At 43.7% G+C, this 6,845-nt stretch overlaps 1 long non-coding RNA gene across 1 annotated transcript; it reads right to left on the bottom strand.

The window, feature by feature from the left end:
- Positions 1-1,118: 1,118 nt before the first annotated feature.
- LOC102010759 lies at positions 1,119-5,971 on the bottom strand. Its single transcript, XR_259134.2, has 2 exons — positions 5,851-5,971; positions 1,119-1,383 (listed from the first exon to the last, which is right to left on the bottom strand). It is a non-coding gene; the product is annotated as an uncharacterized LOC102010759 (long non-coding RNA).
- Positions 5,972-6,845: the final 874 nt, after the last annotated feature.

A 6,845-nucleotide genomic window follows, 5' to 3' on the forward strand; every position in this document is an offset into this window, starting at 1 on the left:
ATGTCTTCTAACTTTGCATGTTGGGTATTTTGTCTCAGCAGTGAGAGAAAAGTAACTAAGACAGATATTTAAATTCACTTATATTTTATGGAAATATCTATTCTCCTTCACATAATGTTCTCCTATTCAAAGAAACTGCTTATCTTTATCATATGCTACTTATGAATTGTCAGATAAAAATAAAACAATTGATTTAATTTGTATTGTAATCAAAGGTACACAGTGATCTGAAAGCTATTTTCGTTGCTTGTTGTCTTTGCGTGCTTGGCCTCATTCTCCTCACAGGATGTTCATCCAGCCGGTGGCTGGGCAGTGCGTGTGGAGGGCAGCACTGCGTGACCTGAAGTCTGGCATGGGTGGACACGCAGCTCACTCCTCCACCCGCACACGTCAGTGGCGATGGTTTCCTTGGGCACTTCATCCAAATTTGCTCATCTGAATTTTCTTTAGTCAGTGTACATTTTGGCTTCAGTAATGTGGGAAGAAGCAGCCCCTTTCAAACCCTTACTTTTAATCCTGATTTTATTTTTTGACCTTGATGACATTGCCTCTCCCCACCTCTCCTATGTTATTCCTTTGCATAAAATAGGGATGACCCAGGCCAAGCACCCAGTTCTGGAAAGTCTTGCCTGTGCTGGTAACTTCCTCGATGTGTTCTTTTCTGTCTGAGTTTGTGTACAGACGCATACATACGATGGGATCCCAGTGCCTGCTGACGTGGCTCCTGCTGGGAGGATTGCGCTCGGGTGGGCTGTCACCCATGGAGACAGTATATATGTTGGCTCCTGACACAGAGTCAGGTGCTGAGACGTCCTGAGGGGAGGGTGAGTCAGAGAAGCCCTGTGACAAGCTGCACCATGGTGACCAGGCCTCCTTTTGTCACCTCTGCACTTCTGAACTGGTTTTGCTCACTTGACGAACATCTGGTGGGATGTACTAGACACCAGTTCAAAATGCTGTGTGTTTGATTACACAAAATTGGTAAAATTTATGTTTGACCTCCCTGAGCCATGTATCTTACCAAAGGAGACCACGAAGCAGATAAATGGAGCAAACACACGGAGTATTGAGTGGCAAATTCTAGAAAGAAAGCCAAGCACGGACAAGGGAGGACACAGTGGGGAAGGACTGTGATTTATTTAAAGGGGTGAGCGGGGAGCCCCTCGAGGAGAAACATTTAACTGAGGATGTGGAATACAGGACCACGTCACAGGGATATGGGGAGAGTGTCCAGGGTGGGCCTGTTCAGCATGTGCGTCCCAGGGACCCATGCAGGTAGTGTGGCACATCCACAGGGACCTGGCCTTCCTCCAGCTCACCTCTCTTCAATTTGGAGAAAGCTGTTGGCCTGAGTCCAAGACAACCACATCCCCATTTTAGAGTCTAGGTGAGAGGAAGAAGTGAAATGAGATAAGGAAACGCACGTGCATTTCAGGGAGAGCCCACAGGCTCCATCCACACAGCCAGGACTCCAGCTACTGGGGAGGGAGGTGAGAGGGTATTGGGGTAGCTGCCCTCACACCCCAAGGCCAGGAGAGGAGCCTCAGCAGTCTTTCCTCTGAGGCTGGTGTGCATGTGGGGCACTGTGATCCTTGAACAGGGATGAGAACAGAGAACGGTGCTGGAAAATGGGAAGCAGAATGATTCCGCAGATGAGGAGTGAATTCTCCCGCTCAGCCCTGTTCTTCTGGCGCAGACAAAGACACCCACTCGTGTCTGCCACACAACAATTTTTTGCCCTACCAGTCGGTCTACTTCAGAAATACAAAAGTTACTCCACAAAAGTCTCCAAAGCGAGTGGAGCTTTGTTATATATATGTCAATAAAGGCTTTGTTTAGAACAAGTGAGGAAAAGACATTTTTATATTCCCATTCTGTGTCCTCTTTGAGAACAAGTGAAAAGACCGTGGGAACCACACACCATAATCAGTGCAGAATATTCTATGGCATTAATTTGAGATCTAAACAAGTATTTTCCTAAGAAGTGGAATTCCTTGACATTCTTTAAAAATATCTGACAAAATTAAAAAAAAGAATATTGTTTCCTTTTTCTTCACAAGCGTGAGTATAATACAATAAACTGAGAATTTCCTTCAAAACCTTTTTAAGAAAAAACTATTATGCAAGTATCACTTAGAGCTGAAAACACTACAGTGAGTACTTTGCTTTCTACTATCTGAGCAGGAGAGGGTTCTGGAGAGGAGCTGATGAGCCCAGCGGGAAGCAGCCCCACCCAGCTGAGAGGTGGAAGGTCCAGTAGTCCTTAAGACTTTTGGCAGAAGCACAAGCTCTGTTCCACAAACCCAATGGCTTGTAGCTCATACACACAAGCATCTGAATTTTTGTTTCTTCTCTTAGACACAAAGGTCCTGAATGCTGAGCCTTCTGAGATTGACCCATTCTCTTACTGAGCCCTTCTCCGAGAGGGGAGTGGTCTTTTCCTGATGCTCTCTCCCTCAGTCTCCGCCCATCCCTCCACGCAACAGCCCCCTCCCCACGTGAGCCGCTTTCCGGGGCTTCCCCTGTGGTTGAGGATTCTTTGTTCAGGGGTCTATAATTTAGGGATGAACTAGAATGGTGTTTTCCTAAAATCACTCTTAGCTCTTCAGAATTCGATAATTGAATAGGTCTTGCAATACCATCAATTCTTGGAAAGTTTTTACGGCTTGTTTTATTGGTCTTGTTTTGCCGTTAATGTAAAAGACCCAAAACCCAAATTTAGGCTCAATAATGTTCAATTGTCACTGCTGCTATAGTAATGGCTCTGCACAAAAGACCTATAAAGCAAAGCGCACTCTTGTACAATGCTTAGTCAGCCGCCCTCACGGTAGTTATGAGAACCTTTTTTCTTTTCCATTAGCACAAAGGCTCTGTCGCTATCACACTGAGAGTGATAAAGTTTATCATTAAGCAAAATTTAGTCTTTTTGACTCCAGTGCTCCTCCTCTCTCCCCTATACCTTTGGGTCTTATTTTCAGTCATACCTTGTCAGTTTGAATGAAATATCCTGTAAGGATTTTGCATTACAGTGCGGTGTTTCCAGTAGATGCTGTTATTAGAACTTGTGCCTGGCTAAGATGACTTTCATGTGCATGTTTAAAGATCCACGTTTAAGCTGATGACCACTCGCAGAAAGCTTGTGGATCAACAGTGCTCTCCTTGGGAGACCCGCGTGAAGTGCAGCAAGGGACACGGTCCGTCTCCTGGCGTTCCAGGGCAGTGTTGGCCCGGGAAGGAGCACAGTGCCAGGCCCGTCTCCTGCCCCCCACACTTCCAGTCAGGCTGAGCAGACCAGCACCTGCTCCTCAGTGAGCTCACTGACATCCTTATTTCATGAAGCATTTTTTTTTTTTCCTCATCATGAGAACAATACCCACCTCCTTTGGGGGTGTTGAAGAATTTGGAGAAGTGGAAGAAGAAAGCAGCAGATTCTTTATATTCAGGAAAAATATGGCTCACCCAAACAAAATATTGTAGTTTCCAGTACAGCTCGACCTTTATGAGTCCTGTTTTTGTTTGTGTGTAGGGGTTGTTTCTTTTTTCATAAAAAGAAATTCCTGTATCACTGGTAGCACTGATTCTGCAGAATTAAGCAGACTGCTTGGATTAGAATCCTGGCTCTGACATTTGCTAATTCCACCGACTTGAGCATTTTAAAAAAATGTCCATGCTTAAGCTTCTTGACTGTAAACAGGATACCTACTTCATAGGGTTGTTGTGAGGAGTACGTAAGTCAATATGTGCTAAGTGATTAGGCCCTCACTGACATGTGCTAAACACTTAGCTGTTAACCTTTGCTACTATCATCTCATGGAAGGCAAAGCAACTTTAGCTATTGGTTTATATTTTATTAGGTAAAAAGGCATAATTAGTCTTTTGTCCTAGTTTGGGGCTTATTGCAAAGAGAAACAATATAATACAGGACACATATTTTATAAGATTATTTATAATAGTCAACCAAAGAATCATATACAAGGGAGTGCAGGAAATCTGTCCACACACTACAGACCAAAGAATCCTGCTGAGGGTCTAGATCCCATGATAATGTCCTGCATGGGTCCAGCTGAAAACCTAGAGCTCATAACAGTGCCTCCCATGAGTCCAGCTGGAAGCCTGGAACCCATAACAATATTTCATGCAGACCTGTTTCACAGATCTGTGCTGGGAAGGCCCAAAAGTCAGTGGAGGAACCTAGAAAGTCTGTGCCAGTGGAATGAAGGAGCTGTGCTAGCAAGCTGAGGGGTCTACACTGAAGCCAAGAAATGACATGCAAAGTAAGAACCAGAGCTCCCCTGAAAAGTACCGCAGTCATCCTCAGCAACAGTGAGGTCCGAGCTCCTCCAATGATCAAGACAGCTGAGTTCCCATCAGGAAAGCCAATGCAACAAGCTTCTCCAGGAGACTGGCAGTGCACCATCTTGCCTTCCAGAGCCAGGAAGCAATGCTCAAAGTGAGGGCCAGAGCTCCCCCAAAGTGAACCAAAGCTATTCTCAGTGCCAACAAGGTCCCGAGCCCCTTGGAGGATGAAAACAATGAAGTTCATCAGGAAAGCCAGCATGACAAGCTCCTCCAAGAGAACCAACAGCTCCTTACAGCTTCTACCAGCTCCAACAGCCTCCCTCAGTTCCCAGCCGCCTTTTCTCTTCTCCAGTTCTGCTTCTTACGCTGCTGGCAACAATCCCCAGGTGGACCTCCCACACCCAGCACCACACTTAATTAGTTCAGCTGGGTGTTACAAGTTGACCACCAGTTGTCAATCCATCATAATCCACCCCTGGTCAACTTAATAACCATATACATTTCCTTAATCCATAGTCTCTAGTGGCAGATTTGTGAAAAGTTAACATGTCTTAGTCTATTCACATTTACATTAATATAACAGTTACATATATATAATTCTTTTTTTTTGCACTCATTTCTGCACCAAAACCAAAATATTTAAAGGGTGACCAAAATTCAAGGTTAAAACAATACTTTGATTAATTAACCTGATTATAGACATATCTCTAAAAGCAACATAGAAACATATTAAACAAACTATTACAATCACAGTCTTTACTTCCCATTAACTTTTATAGTGCATGGCAAGACTAAAATATAGGGATCTCCTACAATGCAAATATACTCTTATCTTTAGGTGAAAGGTTTCAGTTCATTTTTTCACTGTCCTGTTCTTAACAATCACATTATCCTCTATTTCAACCTTACAACTCAAACCTCCATTAGAGCCACCTCTCTGGCCAAATTCTACAGGCTCTTTGTTTTTAATTTCAAACACAGATCTGGCCAAAAGCTCTCAACAATAACCATGCCACTCTCCCAACAATAGACTACACTGAAATTTTGTTCCTCCAATCCAGCAATATCTCTAAACACAAGCAAAAGGCAGACCAACTTCTGCCAAAGCACAATACACTGCCTTGGATCCAGCAGCCAGTGCCGTCCTCCACAACTGAAGCCTCCTGAGCTTCATATTGATCGGCAGCATTTCCATGAGTACTCAGATTTTCCAGGCTCCTCAGAGATTCCAATATAGTCTGCAGCATACAAGGGCTGCCTCTTTGGCCAATCTCTCAAAACTTTTCCAAATTAATACCAAAGGTTCTTAAGTCACATGGCCAGGCAACATCACAACAATAGCCCCACTCCTGGTACCAATTTCTGTATCAGTCAGGGTTTTACTAGAGAAACAGATATAATGCAAGATATACAAACATGAGAAATTACAAGATTGGCCTACAAGGCTGTATATGCTTTGAATCAGCATGCACTATGTGGTACTGTGTCTCCCATAGCCAGGATTCATGGGTCCAAGAACCAAGGGGTGGAAGTAGGAATGGTACCACTCACCATCACCCCCAGTGATCCACTTGCTTTCTGTCCCCACGACCTTATGTTCTGCTGGCTTGGAAGTCTTAGTTCCATTTACCCCTGGTCATTTTGGTGTCCTCATGCTTCTGAGGAAACAAGCTGAAAAGGGAGTCACAGTGTTGTCAGTGGTGATTGTCCCAGACTATCAAGGGGACATTGGACTACTACTCCACAATGGGGGAAAGGAAGAATATAGGTGGAGTGCAGGAGATCCCTTAGGGCGCCTCTTAGTATTACTTTGCCTATTATTAAAATCAATGGGAAACTACAACAACCTAATACAGGCACAATGACAAATGGTCCAGAGCCTTCAGGCATGAAGTTAGGGTCACTCCACCAGGCAAAGAACCAAGACCTGCTGAGGTGTTTGCTGAAGGGCAAGGGAATACAGAATGGGTAGTGCAAGAAGGTAGTTTTAGATACCAGCTATGACCTCATGACCAGCTACAGAAAAAAGGATTATAACTGTACTATTTCTACCCTATATGATCCTGATATGATATAATATTGATAGACTTAACACTGGTTCTTAAGATTGTTAAACCTGTGTATAATGTTTAAGTTATGAAATTGTAAGTGTAAATATCAACCAAGGAAAACTTACATTCTATATAGGTGAGGGAATTTGTGCATTTCTGTTTGTATGAAGGATAGCTATAACATGTTAGGCTCAATTATTTGCATGTCTTTGTATCTGGAGATTGGTTTAAAGAAATGTGTCTGGTTGCCAAGTTGAGAAGGGGTGGATTGTAGTGATTGATTGATTATGTCAATTTGAGAAGTTAAGAAGCCCAACTAACCTTGGCTCAGCAATTGGCTCAGCAATTCTGTACCCTAGGATGTAGAGGAGCCACCCTAGGGTGAATCACCACCTAAACGATATAAAAGGTAAACAAAGAAGGACAGAGGGTTCCATTCTTTGGAGGAGCTCTAGTCTTCACCTTCAGCTTGGATGTCATCTCTCAGCTTCTAGC

Source organism: Chinchilla lanigera, unplaced genomic scaffold (genome assembly GCF_000276665.1).
Source record: "Chinchilla lanigera isolate Chin_1 unplaced genomic scaffold, ChiLan1.0 scaffold00002, whole genome shotgun sequence".
Taxonomy (NCBI): Eukaryota; Metazoa; Chordata; class Mammalia; order Rodentia; family Chinchillidae; genus Chinchilla; species Chinchilla lanigera.